Source organism: Sciurus vulgaris (assembly GCF_902686455.1).
Source record: "Sciurus vulgaris genome assembly, chromosome: 5".
NCBI lineage: Eukaryota > Metazoa > Chordata > Mammalia > Rodentia > Sciuridae > Sciurus > Sciurus vulgaris.
In genome coordinates, this window is record NC_136465.1 from 101,603,701 (window position 1) to 101,624,671 (window position 20,971).

General features: G+C 36.5%; 1 long non-coding RNA gene across 2 annotated transcripts in view; it reads right to left on the reverse strand.

Moving 5' to 3' along the window:
- Positions 1-20,550, reverse strand: part of LOC306660863 — a 66,043-nt gene extending 45,493 nt beyond the window's left edge. Inside the window, exons 1-3 of one of the 2 annotated variants that reach the window (XR_013763773.1) lie at positions 20,409-20,550; positions 18,391-18,456; positions 14,559-14,660 (exon numbers count right to left, since the gene is read on the reverse strand). This is a non-coding gene — a long non-coding RNA (uncharacterized lncRNA). The remainder of the gene's footprint in view (positions 1-14,558; positions 14,661-18,390; positions 18,457-20,408) is intronic. The other variant, XR_013763772.1, reaches the window with a different exon arrangement.
- Between the last annotated feature and the right edge of the window lie 421 nt (positions 20,551-20,971).

A 20,971-nucleotide genomic window follows, 5' to 3' on the forward strand; every position in this document is an offset into this window, starting at 1 on the left:
TATATATAAATAGTGATGCGTCCCACGTCCTATCAGAGGTGCTGCTTATCAAAGGTGCTTCGTATAGGTGCGTTCTTAGTCCTTCTCCCAGGTGAAGAGAATGTCTTATATACACTAAGGCAGCCAATCAGCTTAGGATTAATAGCATGATTAGAGCACACACCACGGTACCAATCAAGAAAGAATGAGGAACACATGTTGACCATGAGCGCTGAAGAGACATCAACCAATCAGGCAAAAGGTCATGAGAGTTCCCCTGTCCTGGGATGGGCAGTGGTTTTCCTTGATGCATGTGCAGGATGCCTGATCCCCTGCCCCCCATCCAGCCACTGCAGACTGCCCTAATACTTGGGTGGTTAACTGTGAGCTGGAGGAAATTTTTCAGCACCATTTTTTGAAGAGATTGTTCTTATTTTAATGTATAGTCTTGGTGCCTTTGTTGAAAATTCATTGGTTGAAGAACTGTGGAAACATTTCTGGCTTCTCTCTTCTGTTCCATTGGTCTATGTGTCTGCTTTTAGTTCAGTACTATGTTATTTTGGTTACTATAGCTTTGTAGTATCTTTTGAGGTCAAGTATTGTGATGCACCCAGCTTTGTTGCTTTTGCTCGGAATTCCTTTGGTTATTTGACTTTTGACAGATTGGGTATAATGTACCTGGGAGAGGTGCTCTTTGGTTTGAATCTAATGGGGGTTCTTTGAGGTTTGTTGATCTTGATTTTCATATCTCTCTCTAGACTTGAGAAGTTTTAAGTTGTTATTTCACTAAATATGCTTCCTGTGCTTCTCTCTACTTCTTCTCCATGTCTTTCATAATTTAAGTATCTTTTGCATAATTGTATTTCATAGTTTCTGTAGAAGTCTTTGCCTTGTTTGTTTTTCCCCCACTTCTCCTCTCTGACTGGATTAATTCAAAAGACCTTCAAGCCTAAAAATATTTTTTTTTTCTTCTGCTTGATCTAATCTGTTATTGTGGCTCTGAATTGTATTCTTTATTTCATTTACTGAATTATTCATTTCTCTGTCATATCATGAACCATTTCCTGATTTCATTGAATTCTTTATATTTTATCTCCTTGAGCTTAAGATTATTATTTCTAATTAAATTTCAGGTATTTTTAAAATTTTCATTTCTTTAGGCTCTGTTATTAGAGAATTATTATATTCCTTTAGGAGTGTCATGTTGCCTTGATTTTTCATGTTTCTATGTTGATGTCTCTGCATCCAGAGCAACAGTCACCTTTTCCAATTTCATGGAGCATTTCTCGGTGGGGAGCAGGTTAAGAGATGATTTTTCCTGCAGAGAAGTGCTATGCTGTCAGTGGGTAGTATGTCTTAGCTGTGATTCTGTATGGACTCAGTAGTGTGGACTCTGTGCAGTTTCTTCATCTGTAATGCTATTCTGCAATGTGTGTGGCATGAACGCATTGGTGTGGTGTTTTTGCTAGATGCAAAGTTGCCACCAGGATGGCTATGATGCCTGATGCAGACACTCACAGGTGCTGCAGGCCTGGGGCTAGTAGCGGGCTTCCAAATGGATAAGACCACCATCTGGCTATCAGGCCAAGCTTAGGTGCACATGGATATTGTAGGCTGACTAGCTATTTGTCAATTTCCTATTTGTATGAGCGCTGTGACCTGCATGGTCATTAATTCAGAAACCAGGAGGGGCAATGGGGGGATTAAGAAATACACACAAACATTGAGAGAGAAAGCTGGGATCAGGTGAGACACTGAACTCTGATGGCAAAGCAGTGACCCAGAGCTGGCACAGCAGACTTATTATTTAGGGTCTCACAATGAGGAAGTAAAAACTGTAGAGGCATTGTTCTTTGTGCACCAGAAAGCTACAGGACTAGAAACATTGTGTAGCTATTCTACTGTTGGAATGTTAGGAGCTTCCTATGGCATACATAAATCCCATTGTCCAAAGTTTCTGTTAAGCAGGCAGGCCTGGAGGTCACAGCCCTGGTGAAACATTGTGGTTATCTTGCTGTGCTTAGAATATTCTATCCCTGGGAGCTGGTGTCTGAGATCAAGGTCAAGACTGATACAGCTTCTGTGCTTTGCCCATAGCCTTCATGAGCAGAGCATCACCATAGCAACTGAACAATCTTGACCTGTATTTTTCATAGGAAGTTCAGCATTTGCAAGTGCACCACAACCATGAGACAATCAAAGACCCATAATCCACACGTAGGTCAACCTGTTCCCTGTGGGATCTGGTACCATATACTCACCAGTTTAGGAGCTGGTGAGTCAGCTTTTCTACTTGGCTTAGCCTCTGAGAAGCCAGGGCTGTAGTGCTGTAGCCACCCATGATTATGGTAGAATAGAACAGAGTCTCAAAAATGGAGATATGCTGTGGTGACTGACTTCCAGGGTGGGATGACTCTAGTAATTTTCAAGATGATGCTGAGCCATAGCTATTTAGGTAATAAGGTTTACAACCTGGGATTCTACTCTGTAACAATATAGTCATGTAAAATCTAGGCTACTCTCCAAACTGCTTTAGAGGCCTGTAAGGACAGTGAGAATCTCTGGTGCTGCCATCTACAACATTGTCAGAGACCACTGGGGATCTCCAGTTCACTTTTCCCTGTAAGGGGAGGTCTTGTGGGGAGAGAGTGTGACAGGGATGTCTAACAGTCTTCTATATGATGTTATCTTGGCATTTTGTGATCTATAGGGGTCATGTCAGTCTTTTGCTACTTTCCAGAATACTTTCTCAGTCACTTCAGCCAGAATAGTGTTATGGTACCTTTTTGTGCTGACCACAAGTAAAAGGCAATTCTATTCAGCAATCTTCCTGACATCACTTCTCAAAATATTCTTTATTATGGGAATATTGTATTTATGTACTTTATTCAAAAAGAGCTTTGAATGTCCTTCTCTCCTAGTAATAACCATTGGGTCTAAATTTGTCTAGTTCTTATTCTCATGAGCTCATATTTCCTCCTATATCACACTGATATTGATAAGACTTTACTTTATGTGAATTCTCTTTCTTTTGCACTGAAAATGAGGTAAGAAAGTCACTACTTTATTCTAGTATATAAAAAGTGTCAATGCTACCATATTTTCACTAGCATTATTTCCAATCATGTTCCTCTGTATTGCAGGTGCATAATTGCTAAAATTCTCAAGTCCACCCACAATTTTTTTTTTTTTACCACCAAAATCTGTGTTACAACCCAAAGATAAAATAATCCATTTGTCTTATTATGGCATTAAATCTGGACAGTTTTAAAAAGTGGCAAGTGAGAATTTTTTATCTATGTACTTAGTACTAAACATGAAGAAAACATTTTAAAACTTCCAGGCCACTGGAAAACTTTTCAATGGTTTAAGCAATTTCTGATCTATGATATTCACCTATGGCTTGCTGTTTAATCTGTCAGATATGTTTTTGATGTTCTGCCAATTCTCAAATCGTCCTTAGATTCTTTATCATAAAAGGAAGGTCCTAGGTCTAGGGGTGTGGTTCACTGGTGTTCCACTTCCTTAGCTCAAACAAGGCCCTGAGATCCCAGCACTGCATAAAAGAATTTTTTTTTTTTAATCATAAAGAAAAAAGGAAATTTTGAAAAAAGTGTCTGCTAAAAGGGTTTAAAGAATTTCTATTGGATTCTCTATAAGTGCTTTAAAATCTGGAGTTCTGTTTTTAACATGTGTGAGTATTCTTGAATTTTGAAAAAAATTATTGCTATCATTCTATTTCAAGTAATATTTGGATAAATAATAGTTGCTCTCAAGGTAATGCTATCACTTCCCTGAATTGCAAGGAAAAAGAAAGATTAGATCTGTCTTACATATTAGTTCTTTACACTCACCTCAGAGGTAATACAATGCATTTGTGAAGAATAAAATGGAAACAGAACAGGGTCAAGGACCATTCCACACAGATAATAAAGTTTTAAAATAATGCTTTAAATTTTTAGACAGAGTTACTACTTGATACATTTAAATTCCAGTGGAAAAGGCATTAAAAAGCACTTGAAGTCCTGATATAAGTATTTTAAAATTATATGCTATTTTATTTTATTCTCAACTATTCTATTGGTTCTTTTTTTTTTTTTTAACTTAACTAGCTGAGAACCATATAGATACAATCATTTAATAAATTGGTGATACTTCTAATATTCACAAATCCACAGGTGAATAAAATGCTGAGTTATAGATAACACTTTTGATTTGGAATTTAACCAATTTTATTCCTGAATAAATATGAAGATCACATAACATTATTTATGGAGTCCCCCAAACTCTTTTCCTTTCATTCAATGAAAGCCTACAAGTCCCAACAATTAGATATTTATAAAGGTTGTTATCTTCATTTATTCATGCATAGATTCAAAATATATTTGTTGTGTGCTTACTAAATGTGAGATAAAATCTCTAATAGTATTTTATTTCCCATGAAATATAACATCCTATTGAAGGATACTAGCATCAACCTTTTCGATCATGTGTAATTCAAGGCCATTTAGTTATCAGATCTTCCAAGACCAAGTCATCAAAATGGAGGTAGAGAAAACATGAGGGCAGAGGAGGGTTCAAGGGAGGAGACCATGAGTGGCAGAGCACAATCTCACAACTACATTGTAATATTAGAGTATAATTTCTGCTTAGAAGAGAATGTACATGATATGTTAATAAAATTTGAGAGTTGTATTGTTAATACTACTTATTTTATAACTGTGGTGATAACAATGACAAAAGGCACATTGGGCAACAAGATGAAGGAAAGCATAAGTAAGTCTTCAGCATACTCTTTAAAATTCTTTTTTATTTGTCCTAATTAATTATACATGACAGTAGAATGCATTTTGATAAATCACGCCCAAATGGAGTGAAAGTTCTCATTTTTCTGATTGTACATTTTGTAGGATCATATCAGTTCTGCTGTCATATATGTACAACAAGCAATAATGTCTGTTTCACTCTACTATCCTTCTTATCCCCATAATCCTCCCCTCCCTTCACTCCCCTCTACCTAAAGTAACCATATTCTTCTCTAGTGCCCCCTCCCCCTTATTGTGAATTAGCATCTGCATATCAGAGAAAACATCTGGGCTTTGGATTTGGGGATTGGCTTATTTCACTTAGCATGATATTCTCCAACTCCCTCCATTTACTGGCAAATGCCATAATTTCATTCTTCTTTAAGACTGAGTAATATTCCATTGTGTGTGTGTGTGTGTGTGTGTGTGTGTGTGTGTGTGTGTGTGTGTATACACACCACATTTTCTTTATCCATTCATCTGTTGAAGGACACCTAGGTTAGTTCTATAGTTTAGCTATTGTGAGTTGAGTTGCTATAAACATTGATATATCAAAATTACTCTAAGATTTAATCTCACTCCAACAGAATGGCAATTATCAAGATACAAGCAATAATAAATATTGGCAAGGATATGGGGAAAAAGATACACTCATACATTGCTGGTGGGAATGCAAATTGTTGCACCCATTATGGAAAGCTGTATGGAGATTCTTCAGGAAACTTGGAATGGAACCACCATTTGACCCAGCTATCCCACTCTTCAGTTTATACTCAAAGGACTTAAAATCAGCATACTACAGTGATGCAGCACTTCAACATACCCTTAATGAAGTCCAATTGAAGTTCTGGCAATACATAATGGCAGATATATGTGAAGAAGCCATATGTTGTCTTTCACCCACAGCTCCAAACACATTCACTAACTGATTTCTCAAAGGAAGAGTTTCTTATTTTTGTTTTACTGTTGTGGTTGTTGTTTTGGTAGAGCTAGTAAACATCTCTTGTTAATATTTAAATAGAGGAATCTCCATACTACCTTCCATAATGGTTGTACCATTTTGCATTCCCACCAACAATGTATGAGTGTACCTTTTTCCCCATGTCCTCACCAACATTTATTGTTTCTTGTATTCTTTATAAATTACTATTCTGATTTGAGTCAGATGAAATCTTAGAGTAGTTTTGATTTGCATTTCTCTAATTGCCAGAGATGTTGAACATTTTTTCATATATTTGTTGATTAATCGTATATCTTCAGTGAAGTGTTTGTTCAGTTCCTTAGCCCATCTATAGATTGGGTTATTTGGTTTTTCTGATGTTAAGTTTTTTGAGTTCTTTATATATCTGGGAGATTAATGCTTTATCTGAGGTACATGTGGTAAATATTTTCTCCCAATCTGTAGTCTTTCTCTTCAAATTATTGATTATTTCTTTTGTGAGAAGAAGCCTTTTAGTTTGAGTCCATCCCACTTATCGATTCTTGATTTAACTTCTTGAGCTTTAGGGTCTTATTAAGAAAGTCAGATCCTAGGCTGACATGGTAAAGATTTGGGTCTACTTTTTCTGCTAGTAGTCACAAGGTCTCTGTTCTAGTGCCTAAGTCTTTGATCCAATGTGAGTTGAGTTTCATGCAGGTTGAGAGATAAAGGTTTAATTTCATTTGCTTTCCGTTTTTCTCAGCACCATTTGTTGAATAGGCTATCTTTTCTTCAATGAATGTTTTTGGCACTTTTGTCTAGTATGAGATACCTGTGTTTATGTGGGTTTGTCTCTGTATCTTCTTTTCTGTACCATTGGTCTATATGTCTTTTTGATGCCAATACCATGCTGTTTATTACTATAGCTCTGTGGTAACCATTATGGAAAGCACTATGGAGATTCCTCAGAATACTTGGAATGGAACCACCATTTGATCCAGTTATACCACTCCTTGGTTTATACCCAAAGGACTTAAAATCAACATACTACAGTGACACAGTTACATCAATGTTTATAGTTGTTCAATTAATTGTAGCTAAAATATGGAATCAACTTAGATGTCCTTCAATCGATGAATGGATACAGAAAATGTGGTACATATATCTATATATGGTGGAATATTACTCAGTTTTAAAGAAGAATGAAATTATGGAACTTGTTGGTAAATGAATAGAGTTAGAGAATATCATGCTAAGTGAAATAAGTCAAACCCCAAAGGCTGAATATTTTCTCTCATATGTGGATGCTAATTCACAATAAGGGGGCTGGCTAGGGAAGAACAGAGTTACATTATATTAGGTAGAGGGGAGTGAGGGGGGAGTGGTAGGGGTATGGGGGGTAGGAATGATAGTAGAGTCAAACAGACATAATTGCCTCATGTACGTATATGACTGCATGACCAACATGACCCTATAATAGGTATTATCAGAAAAAGGAGAGATTACACTCCATTTATGTATGATCTATCAAAATGTTTAAATGCCTTCTACTGTCAGGTACAACAACTTAGAACAGATAAGAAATGTACAAGATAAAAATAAAATAAAAGGTCAAGAATGAAAAAACAGATTCAAATAGAAATTGATAACAAGTCAGAGTAGGAATGATACATCTTGACCTCTATTTCTTACTCTTCAGTCTGAGTATTTCTAGGGTGGATTGACAAAATCAGTGTTTGTGTGTGGTGCCTAGAAGTCACTTGCAAAACTTAAGGGAGCCAGGCGCAGTGGCACACACCTGTAATCCCAGTGGCTGGGAGGCTGAGGCAGGAGCTTTGTGAGTTCAAGGCCAGCCTCAGCAACTTGGTGAGGCCCTAAGCAACTCAGTAAAACCCTGTCTCTAAATAAAATATTTAAAAAGGTGTGGCAATGTGATTCAGTGGTTAAGTGCCCCTGGGTTCAACCCCCAGTACAAAAACAACAACAACAACAACAACAAAAATCTTTTTTTTTAATTTATTTTTACTATAAACAAATGTGATACATGTTGTTTCTGTTTGTACATGGAGTAACAGCATACCATTTGCATATTCATACATTTACATAGAGTAATGATGTTTGATTCATTCCGTTATTTTTTTCCTTCCCCCCACCCCTCCCACCTCTCTTTTCCCTCGATACAGTCCCTCCTTCCTCCATTCTTGCCCCCCTCCAACCCCCCATTACGTGTCATCATCTGCTTATCAGTGAGATCAATCATCTTTTGGATTTTTGAGATTGGCTTATCTCACTTAACATGATATTCTCCAATTTCATCAATTCGCCTGCAAATGCCATAATTTTATTATTCTTTATAGCTGAGTAATATTCCATTGTATATATATACCACAGTTTCTTTATCCATTCATCAATTGAAGGGCATCTAGGTTGGTTCTACAGTCTGGCTATTGTGAATTGAGCAGCTATGAACATTGATGTAGCTGTTTATCTCTGTAGTATGCTGATTTTAAGTCCTTTGGGTATAGGCTGAGGAGTGGGATAACTGGGTCAAATGGTAGGTCCATTCCAAGTTTTCTAAGGATTCTCCACACTGCTTTCCAGAGTGGCTGCACTAATTTGCAACCCCACCAGCAATGTATGAGTGTACCTTTTCCCCCACATCCTCTCCAACACCTATTGTTGCTTGTATTCTTGATAATCGCCATTCTAATTGGAGTGAGATGGAATCTTAGTGTAGTTTTGATTTGCATTTCTCTTATTACTAAAGATGTTGAACATTTTTTCATGTTTGTTGATTGCTTGTACATCTTCTTCTGTGAAGTGTCTGTTCATTTCCTTAGTCCATTTGTTGACTGGGTTATTTGTATTCTTGGTGTAGAGTTTTTTGAGTTCTTTATAGATTCTGGAAATTAGTGCTCTATCTGAAGTATGAGTGGCAAAGATTTTCTCCCACTCTGTAGGCTCTTTCTTCACATTGCTGATAGTTTCCTTTGCTGAGAGAAAGCTATTTAATTTGAATCTATCCCAGTTATTGATTCTTGCTTTTATTTCTTGTGCTATGGGAGTCCTGTTAAGGAAGTCTGATCCTAAGCCAACAAGTTGAAGATTTGGACCTACTTTTTCTTCTAAAAGATGCAGGGTCTCTGGTCTGATTTCAAGGTCCTTGATCCATTGTGAGTTGTTTTTTGTGCAGGGTGAGAGATAGGGGTTTAGTTTCATTCTGTTGCATATGGATTTCCAGTTTTCCCAGCACCATTGGTTGAAGAGGCTATCTTTTCTCCATTGCATATTTTTGACACCTTTGTCTAGTATGAGAAAATTGTATTTATTTGGGTTTGTGTCCCTGTCCTCTATTCTGTACCATTGATCTACCTTTCTATTTTGGTGCCAATACCATGACATTTTTGTTACTATTGCTTTGTAGTATAGTTGAAGGTCTGGTATTGTGATACCCTCTGCTTCACTCTTGCTGCTAAGTATTGCTTTAGCTATTCTGGGTTTCTTATTCTTCCAGATGAATTTCATGATTGCCTGCTCTATTTCTCTAAGGTACGTCATTGGGATTTTAATTGGAATTGCATTGAATCTGTATAGCACTTTTGGTAGTATGGCCATTTTGACAATATTAATTCTGCCTATCCAAGAACATGGGAGATCTTTCCATCTTCTATGATCTTCCTCAATTTCTTTCTTCAATGTTTTGTAGCTTTCATTGTAGAGATCTTTTACCTCTTTGGTTAGATTGATTCCCAAGTATTTTATTTATTTATTTATTTATTTATTTATTTATTTATTTATTTATTTATTTATTTATTTTGGCTATTGCAAATGGGGTTGTTTTCCTCATTTCCCTTTCAGCTATTTCATCGCTTGCGTATAAAAATGTTTTAGATTTATGCATGTTGATTTTATAGCCTGCTATTTTGCTGAATTCATTGATGAGGCCTAGAAGTTTTCTGGAGGAGGTTTTTGGATCCTCTAAATATAGAATCATGTCATTTGCAAATAGTGACAGCTTAAGTTCCTCTTTTCCTATTTGTATCCCTTTAATTTCTTTGGTCTGCCTAATTGCTCTGGCTAGAGTTTCAAGGACAATGTTGAATAGAAGTGGTGAAAGAGGACATCCCTGTCTTGTTCCCTTTTTTAAAGGGAATGGTTTCTGTTTTTCTCCATTAAGAATGATGTTGGCCATGGGCTTAGCATAAATAGCCTTTACAATGTTCAGATATGTTCCTACTATCCCTATTTTTCTAGTGTTTTGAGCATGAAGGGGTGTTGTATTTTGTTGAATGCTTTTTCTGTGTCAATTGAAATAACCATATGATTCTTATCCTTAAGTCTATTGACCTGATGGATTACGTCTATTGATTTACGAATGTTGAACCATCCTTGCATTCCAGGAATGAACCCCACTTGATCGTGGTGCACAATTTTCTTAATATGTTTTTGGATACGGTTTGCCAATATTTTGTTAAGGATCTTTGCATCTATATTCATCAAGGATATTGGTCTAAAATTTTCTTTCCTTGATGTGTCTTTTCCTGGTTTGGGAAATGAGTTCGGTAGGGTACCCTCCTTTTCTATTTCCTGGAATACTTTGAGAAGTATTGGAATGAGTTCTTCTTTGAAGGTCTTGTAGAACTCGGCTGAGAATTCCTCTGGTCCTGGGCTTTTCTTTGATGGTAGATTATAATGGCTTCTTCTATTTCATTGCTTGATATTAATCTGCTTAAATTGTGTATGTCCTCCTGGTTCAGTTTTGGAGGAGCATATGTCTCTAGAAATTTGTCAATGTCTTCGGTAGTTTCTATTTTGTTGGAATACAGATTTTCAAAGTAGCTTCTCATTATGTTCTGTGTCTCAGTGGTGTCTGTTGTGATATTTCCTTTTGCATCATGTATTTTAGTAATTTGAGTCTTCTCTCTCTGTCTCTTTATTAGTGTGGCTAAGGGTTTGTCTATTTTGTTTACTTTCTCAAAGAACCAACTTTTTGTTTTGTCAATTTTTGAATAGTTTCTTTTGTTTCAATTTCATTGATTTCAGTTCTGATTTTAATTATTTCCTGTCTTCTACTACTTTTGCTGTTATTCTGTTCTTCTTTTTCTAGGGCTTTGAGCTGTAATGTTAGGTCATTTAGTTGTTGACTTTTCATTCGTTTCTGGAATGCGCTCCATGCAATGAATTTTCCTCTTACTACCGCTTTCATAGTGTCCCAGAGATTTTGATATGTTGTATCATCATTCTCATTGACCTCTAAGAATTTTTTAATCTCCTCCCTGATGTTTTTTGTTATCCATGTTTCATTCAATAGCATATTATTTAGTCTCCAGGTGTTAGAGTAATTTCTCTTTTTTATTTTGTCATTGATTTCTACTCTCAGTCCATTATGATCTGATAGAACACAAGGCAGTATCTCTATTTTTTCTCCCAAACAGAGAAGATGATAAGAAATCATAAAAAGAATCTCCAAGAACTATGGGACATCATGAAAATACCAAATTTAAGAATTATTGGGATTGAGGAAGGCACAGAGATACAAACTAAAGGAATGAACAATCTATTAAATGAAATAATATCAGAATATTTCCCAAACCTGAAGAATGAAATGTTAAATCAAATTCAAGAGGTTTACAGAACACATAGACCACAACACAATAATTCTGGGTGACTTTAATGCACCACTGTCACCACTAGATAGATCTTCCAAACAAAATCCAACCAAAGAAACCATAGAACTCAATAACACAATCAATAACCTAGACTTAATAGACATATGTAGAATATTCTATCCATCAACGAGCAGATTCACTTTCTTCTCAGCAGCACATGGAACCTTCTCGAAAATAGACCATATGTTATTCCACAAAAATCTTAATGGATATTTTAAGTATCTACAAGGCTGTCTGACAATGTGCTTTGCTCATCAGGACCCTGAAAGAACATTGTGAACATAAACATGGAGGTTATTTATTTAGTGTCCCATATAGTACATCATCCATCATTGCTTTGATTTGATAGAAACTCACACTTAGGCTAGAGAGTGCAGGCACTTTGGAGTGAAGAAGTAGATGAATTTGGGTTGCCCTGACTGGAGGTTGTTGCTGGGAGGAAACTGGTGGCAAGCTAAATAGAAGTGGGGCACCCTTTAAGATTGGCTAGAGGAGCATATTTGGCTTTCTCTGGTTGGTTCTGATTTGAAAGTGGAAGCAAAAATCAGGGAAACTGGTAATTACTGCCAAGTCCTGGCTATTCTGGAATGGATGCTGCACAGAGCTTGTGATTTAGCTCCCTGGTTCTGGCAGCTGAAAAGCTTGTAGATCAGAGTCATACTGTCAGATAGACTGGTCATTGTCCATTCACATATTCAGTTTCCCAGCATTTAGTAGGACAGATCGATAAATGTATATTTCAGCGTGTACCATGTATTATGTGAATCTTCATGCCACACTCGGTTATCAATTTCTAGAAGAAGGAGGGAGAGTGAAATGTCAGTTTAATAAATAATTCTGAAAAGGAATTATACAACATTTACTTTGACAGCAACAATGTCCAATGCCTCATAGGGTGACAATCTAAAATTTTTTATGCCAGGAAGAGAAGCAGGAAAGGGCAGCAGTTCATGATTTTTCAATTCAAAACCACACTTCAACAATGACACTGAGAAAAGTCTTTGATTTTGGGGCTGAAGACTGAGGACATTTCAAAGACGTAAATCAATAAATGTCAATAGAATAAAGGAATGTGAGGCATGGGGCCAAACATCCCCTGAACATGCTGCTGATTATACACACCAGTGATTAAGGGTACCCATCTGGGCTTCTGAAATGTGCTTTGTGAGATCAGGTGGGAACACAATGCCAGTGTTGCAAAAGATTCTCTGCTAAACCTTTATGCCTGCACTCTTTATGCCAGCATAAGCAGAAATCTGAAGTAAAACTTTCCCTACACACACACACACACACACACACACACACAGATATCTTTTGTTGTAGTTTTGTTTTCATAAGTGAAATCTATTCCCACTCCCTAAACACACCACTCAACACACACACAGACATATACACACACCATTAAGAGAGAAAAACAAAGGCAGGAATTGTGCCTCTGTGGCTTCTGAGTTCTGTTCTGAGATCCTCTGGGCGCTGTAACTATTCCTGACTGCTTCTGGAGAGCCATGATTACCATGGGCTGAAACTGACCCTTGTTCCTAATTATTGCAACAAAAGAATCCGTGAAGAAATGATTCTACAAGCAAATGTTTTACAAATGGTAAGCTAAAAATAAGAGTTTTTTGATGTTGGTATGAAAATACAGTGGTACTGTTGAGAAGAAACTGTTTTTTCCTTTTGGAATATCTTTTTATTTTGAATATGTAGACAGATCTCCGAATTCCACATAATAGAGGAGAGAAGGTAAAGAAGTAATGCCAGCGAATATAAAATCCAGAAGTCATTTGTGGTTGTCTTTTGAATTTGTGGACGATTTTTGTTATAGTTTAGTTAACTTTCTGGAATTGTTTTTTTTTTTTTTTTTTCCTGATACAAAAATTGCCTAGTTGTGTATCAAGAACAATAGAGAAGAAGCTGAAGATGTCTACTGAGTAACAGAGTTCTAAAAAGGACAAAAGTGCAGATGAGCCTCTTTGTAATTTCCTCTGTTGCTCTCAACATGCATGTCCTCCCTGTCATGCTCAAAGTGTCCTTCAAACATGACTTGCTTCTCCCATTCTTACTACATGGCTTGGCTTGGCTTCTTTCTCTCTCCAAGTACAACTCAAAACCCATCTCCTCTGTGAAATACTCTTACAGCCTTAGCTTCTTCTGCTCTTATATCTCACCTCAGTTGTAAACAAAGATCATTTTCAAGCTTTTAAGCTTTTAAGAAGGATATAGTTCTATCCTTCTAATGTGTTTTTAAATTTCTTATAGGGATTATTTATACAGAATTTTATTCCCAGTACCCAGTACAAATTCTTAAATCGTTTTTTAAATTTGTTAACTGGCAATTCCTCTGGGAAAAATATAAGAAAACATTTAAATTTTGCTGGTAAAAATGTTTCAGCATAAAGAAAGGAAGCTGTAATTCCTATAAAATTCTGAGTTGTATCAAGTACCTTTCCTAGTACTATGGTTTGGACATGAGGTGTTCCCCAAAGCTAATGTGTTAATGAAAGAACATGTAGATTATGAGAGTTATAACCTGATCAGTTGATTAATCCATTTTATTGATCCATTTAATGTATTAATAATTCAAATAGACTAATGGATTAGCTGGGTGGTAACTTTAGGCAAGTAGGGCATGCCTGGGGAAGTAGGTCACTGAGGGCACACCTTGGGGTTTATATTTTATCCCTGGCACCTCACTCTCTCTTTGCTTCCTACCTATCATGACCTGTGCAACTTTCTTCTGCCACACCCTTCTTCCATGACTTTATGCCTCACCTTGGGCCCAGAGCAATGGAGTTGGTCAATCGTGGACTAAACCAATGAAACCATGAGCCAAAATAAACTTTCCCTCCTCTAAGTTTTCCTTGTTAGGTATTTTGGTCACAGAGGTGAAAAGCTGTCTAACATGCCCAGGCCTCCCAAATGTAATCACACATAATTTCTAGGAACTTTATGTGAGTCCCTTTTTAAAACACAGAACTTTGCATGGTCTAGGTGTTTGTCCACTCCAAAGTTCAGGTAGAAAATTAATCCCCCAAAGTTATATGTTATTGGTGTTTGGAAGTGTGTGGTCTTTGTTAGATAATTAGGATTAGATGAAGTCATGAGGATGGGGCCCTAGGATCACATATTAGCCTCTTTATATGAAGAGAAAGGGAGACCCAAGTTAGCAGGCCTGCTTGTCCTCACCTTGTGATATCCTGCACCACCTGGGGATTCTCCAGTCCTCACCAAGTAAGAAGGTCCTCACCAGATGTGGCACTACAATCTTGGCCTTCTGAACCTTGAGAACTATAAGAAATACTTTTTTTTTCTTTATAAATCTTCTTGTCTTGAATATTTAGTTATAGCAACAGAAAACAGAATTGGACAGAACTCCTTAAACACTTCTTACAATAATTTAAAATCATTTTTAACCTGATTAGTGTTCTATACTCCCATCCAAATAATATGAATTTTGAAAGTCAGATGAACCTAGCTACAAATCTTAATTGTGTCACTTTCTAGTGTAGCTGTAATATCTCTAAGATGTACTTTTTTTTTTCAGTGAAAGAGAATTAATAATGCTTCTCACATATGGTGGGTGTGAAGATTAAGTACAATTATAAAAACACGTGCAAAATGTCTTGCTATTGTCATTATTGCTATTATTTTTATTCACTTTGGGAGGGGTACTGGGGATTGAACCCAACGGTGCTTTACCACTGAGCTACATCACTAGTCCTTTGTTTTTTAATTTCTTAATTTTTTATTTGAGAAAGGACTTCACTAAATTGCTAAAGATGGCCTTGAAGTTGTGATCCTCCCGTCTCACACTCCTGGGGTTATGCGGTGTGTGCCATGTGGCATCTGGTCATATCCTTTGTTAAAAAAGAAAAAAAATTCTCCAAATTCACTTACTCAAATCACTTTACTGACTATACAGACTTGAGAATGAAGTTATTAAGTATTTGGTCTCAATACTACATGAAGACACCCCTATAGGTAACATGGTTCTCAAACACAGTCCTATTCATAAGACTGTGGATACAAAGCATAAAGTTATACATGCCTCCAAGATGTATGCACGATTTTCTTAAATGTTCATAGATCTTGTGATTAATAAAGTACATTAGGCCCATTGATTATTTTGGCAAGTTAAAAACTTCTTATATTAACAGATGTCCTAAAAGTACAGAGGAGGTGGGGATACCATGTGTTAAGCAAGCTGGAAGTTCTCTCTGAAGTAAGGTAATACCAATTATATTCTCCTTGTGATAAGAAATGCAAATACGCATAAGATTTGAATCTTACTCTTAAAGAGATCATCCTTTAAGTGTGGGATTAAAATACGTTGGTAAAGGGATCTTTCTAGGGATGACATTATTACAGTTTCAGAGAAGGTTTGAGAGATTAAAGGAGGTATCTGGAAGAGATAATCAGAGGAGATTAGCTGCCACTTGCAAAAGGATGGGGACAATAAGTTGCATAGGAAATTATTCTGTAGCACAACCTGCCTCTAGTTGCTAGGATGGGTAAATTTATAAAACCCAGTCTGTGCTGCTCTCGTAAAATATATCAGATCATGATTTAGATGGAGAGTATTCAAAATGTTTTATAAGTAATACAGGAGAGAGTTTTACCCATTGAGCAAATTAATTGGATGTCAGTATACAAAATGACATATTATTTGGTCATAATAAATTATCATGAAGCAGGTTTATGTGCACTTCTCTGGAAACTTCCCCAAACTATAATAGTCAATGCAAAATGAATATTTTACAAGGAGGAACAGAATAGATAATATGACCCTATGGGCCTACTTGCATATTAAAAAGTGATATAAATATAAATGTGTGTATATGTATTTTTTCCTGGAAGAGAATATAAATATGTAATATATATGTTATTAATGTCCATATATTAACCATTAATGTACAAGAATGAGTAATATTTTGGATCAGGTGGGTTATTATTATTGTTGGGAGTCTCCAAAGACTTCTAAGAAATAGTGAATTCCTTTTTTAATCACCAGTGCTGTCACTAATGTCAGTAATTTGAGAGACAAAATAATGATGAAGGATAAAAAGCCAATTTCATATACATAAAGTTCAGAGTGGAGGAGATTGCTGCATATGATGCTCAAACAGGTCTGCTAATTATATCTGTGATCTGGAAACATCTCAGTCCTAACCCCTGCCCCTGAAGGAGCAACAGAGGGAAACCAGTGAACAGCCTGTGCCTAGAAGACGCACAGACCGGAAGAGGAGAGAGGAGGGTGGAAACAGGCCGCGCACACCTACTCATTCTTGCCAAATGCACCACTGTGAGTCACTTATCTCTTCAGGAGAAGAATGAAAAAAAGGAGAAAATAAAATCAATGTTGCTCATAGAGAAAATTTCTTTACATAGGTATGAAGTTATATATGCCCCCAAGAGTCAGGAAAAAGTTCCCCTTGAATAGCCATTTGATGTCTTTTCATAACATTTTCATGTCTTAGCATGTGAAGATTTTACTATTATAATCAAGGTAGCTTAATATTATTTAAAATCTTTTCTTTGAAAATTTATAACCTTTAATAATAATTAGAACTGTCCGAAAATGGAAAAGGCTGCATTATAATTCATTCTTTTGTTCAACTACTATAGACCAAAAACTACCTCAGTTATTGGAGACACAGGTCTCACTGCTGCTCTGAATAGATTAGATTGCAGGGAGAGAATGGAAGCAGAGAGGCACTGATTGTATTTCCATAAATGGAACTGTCATACAACTAAAGGTCTTATGACTCAAAGATAGAAGATTTGGGTAGACTCAGATATCTGATCTGAAAATGATCTGCAATTTGAGGCCTGTGTGAAAGGAAATCCCATGTACTGAACAAGTAATCTGTGTTGTAGGGTAGAAAGCAGAGGGTCACAGGCTAAATGTGCTAAAGAAATTGAGCCAATGTATTAACCCTACAGAGTATGATATAATCATAATGATTGAAATGATATGCTTCTATGGTAAATTAACATGTTTAGAAAGTTAAAATGTGGTTAAAATATTAATGAGTTCAATTTAATTAAGGTTAGAATTGCAGGAGCCATGTGGATCTTCAACAATTAGTATCTGCCATTGGCCAGAGACTGAACCAAACACTCTAAGAAAGAAAATGAACAGGCAGAATTCCTGCTTTAGAAGGATTTACTCTCTTGGGATAAATAATATCGTTATATAAAAAACACAATAGAATCACGTGTTTATAGATGTATTGCAAATATTTGTTTACTTATTGGGCTTCCCCAATAAGCTAAGACTTCTTTGAGGGAGGGTCTTTGCTATCTTTCTCTTTATACTCTGTGCTTGACAAGTGTTTGACAGAAAGGAGGTGGTCAATGTTTATTGAATCAGAGAGACTCAAACAAGAAAGTTCAAAGGAAAGGAGAATATGTGTAGATGTGTGTGTGTGTGTATGTATATACACATATATATTTATATAATGAAAAAGAACAAAGGCACAAATTAGTTGGGGGAATTTAATCTAGCTATTGAAAAAAAAAGGCTTTTTTATTTCCTTTATGGACAGGAAGTGATCCATATGAAAATGAAATGCAATCGAAACATTTGTGCATAGTGGACCTGACTTCTTTCAGTGCTGTAGTTCACTATTATTAAAACTGAAATGACAGCAAGGGAGATGGCAAACACAATGAAAAGGACAGAAAATATCAGTGACAAACCTGCTTTCAGCCTCTCCAAAGAGAATTTGAAAAAGTATGTCTTACATAGATCTATGATGAGAAAATAATATAAGTCCATACATTTTAAAATTTTGAGTGCAATTACCAGATATAAAGTGACTCAAAGAATAGTACTTAAATATTACTTCATTTAACTAAGAATAGTATTCTCATTAATTTGAAATAAAAGTAAAAGAGGTAATAAAGTATAATTAATGACCGTATAGACATTGCAGTCATTAATCTGATCTAGAAAATGTCCTCTTGAGAGAGAAATTAGTAAGGTAGAGTACTGGCAAATGTAAAAGGGATTTACCTGATAACAGAAGAAGAAAGAACAAGTGAAAGGTAGCTTCTTATGGAGGAGTGAAGATTCTGAGTCCTGTATGAAGGAAAGAATAAATGAAAGCTATATTATTTCCATGGATCATAATAAGGGATCTTTGTGCTTGACTAGGAAATACTTTCTCCTCTTTTTTCCTGAAAATAAAGTGGCGGAAATAAGATGAAGGGAAAACATTAGTGTTTAGTTAGGTTTTAAGATCAATTTGGCTCCAGTAAAAAACAAAATTTAACGTCAAAGTCCTATCATTAGAAATAAATGATCATGTGGTCAATTTATTCATAATACTCTGGTTTCTGTGCTTTGTGACCTTGGGAGTTGTAATAGCTGTTCATGTCTCTTTTATTTCAGCTGACTGGGCCTGAGGACATAGCTCAGTGGTAAAGCATATGCCTAACATGTACATTACCCTGGGTTCCAAGTAACAGTATTCTTTCTTAGTTGACCAATCCTAGAGATGTATCAGTGAGTATCAGTTTTGGAATCTTAAACTATAGTTCAGAGTCTGGCCACTAGCTTCTCTTTCCCTGGCTCTCTCCCTTCTTCAGTCTGGTCATATCTACTCTTAAGCCTCATGAAATTCTCCACTGCCCATCAACCACGATGCCATCTTCTCAGTCCACCTTTTCTAAGGTGGAGCAGGACACGGGGCTCCTCTGGGTTTGAATATTGGAAAAACTGACAATTCAGATTTGATTCATTTTCCTTTATTACCAAATTAAAAAATGAAATAAATAAATAATAAAAACACAAAAACCAACTCTGTACTGGGCAGAAAATGACCACACCTTCCTGAAATATCCATGGGTCCTCCTGAGTTGGACGTGAAGTTAAGTGTTTGTTAGAATTTAGGAACACTCAAGGTCAAGAAATAAAGATTCAGAGTTTCCCTTACCTTTTATCCCATTTTGCTTGTGTTGGAGTCACTTTGGCATACATGGGTCTACTTAATACAACCTAAAGAAATCTTACTACAGTGTTTTCCTTACTTTTTCTACTTGCTATCAAGCATACAATTTATTGGAATAGCCACAACTTGTCAGCCGTTTTAAATACAAGCATCATATCTTTTATTCTTTTGCAGACTCTAATGCCTTCTACTGCTCATCTGTGCAGGCCATAGTACCATCACTAGCATGTTTACTAAAATCAGCTCAAAAAAGGGGGGCATAATTCACATCTCAAGCAAGGCACAATGGAATGACACAAAATTTCATCAAGTGATTCAGAATGATAGATCATTTAAAACAGGAATTTTTCATTTGAGGGCTGTGGTTTAACACAGGTAACCGAAACCACAGAAATTAAAACCACACTTGCATAAGGGTGGAGTTGTGTGTGTGTGTGTGTGTGTGTGTGTGTGTGTGTGTGTGTGTGTATTCTTTTCTGTCTCCTGTCTCCATTCCTTTTCAGTTCAAGCTGGTGGCTTTCCAATACAATTCTCTCAAAAACATATGGATCTTTTATGTATCTTATTATTTACTTTATTAAACAAGAATTACACCCTCAAGTTTTTTGAAGATTAGTCTTTCTCTACCTTGACCTTGTACTGAGACAGCTGAGAGACAACTGCCTTAAGGTTCTAAGGTGAGTTATTGTTTAGAATTATTGTTACAATTTTCCAGGTTACTGACTTGTTTCTTTTTGAGGTCTTAATATTTATCTTTATCTTTAGACCAAACATCCCTGACTGTGTTTGGATTTGATCTTGAGGTCATTTCCTACATTAGATATCATTAGCCAGTGACAGAGACTGGGAATTTCCAAAACTACCAAGTGCTGCGTCCTGTTTTGCTTAACAAGACTTCCTTCAGCTTATTTCTCTCCTCTCAAAATTTACTCTGTGGGGCAAGAAGAAACCAGGGACAGCTTTACCTCTCTTCCTAGAAGAATCCTGGGCTAGATCACTGAAGCACATTACTTTCCACATTAGCTCAGATGAAAAGGTGCTGAGCTTTTTCACCTCTACTTAACAAGTACTGCTTTCCCACCTGCATCCAGGGATGTTCCTCTCACTTTCCTTTAAACCTTCATTGGAAGCCTCCTCAAAAGACATTCAGGTTCTACTCACAGTCTTTTCAATACTTTTTAGGTTTTCAGGAACATTCTCGTCCAAGTTCTACCTTCAGCCTGTTGCTCAGCTTCAAAGCCACTTCAGTAGCTCAGGCTTGTTATGGCAACACTCCTTTCCCAGTGCATATTTGCTTTAGTTATCTATTACTGCATAACTCTTACCCAACACTTCAGCAGCTAAAACAAAATACACTTATTTTCTCATAGTTTCTCTGGATCAGAAATCCTGGAAAGGCTTAGCTAGGTGCGTTCGATTCCAACTCTTCTCAAGTTGTATTCAAAGCATCAGTTTGAACTGCAGCTTCTGAAAGCTCAGCTGGAGCCAGAGGATTTGTTTTCAGGGTAGTTTGCTCACATGACTATTGGCAAAAGGCCTCAGCTTTTTGCTGGCTGTAGGCAAGAGACCTGGGTTTCTTATCTAGATCTCTTACAGTACTGCTTGAAAGTCTTCATAACATGGCAGCAGAATTTCTTCAGAGGG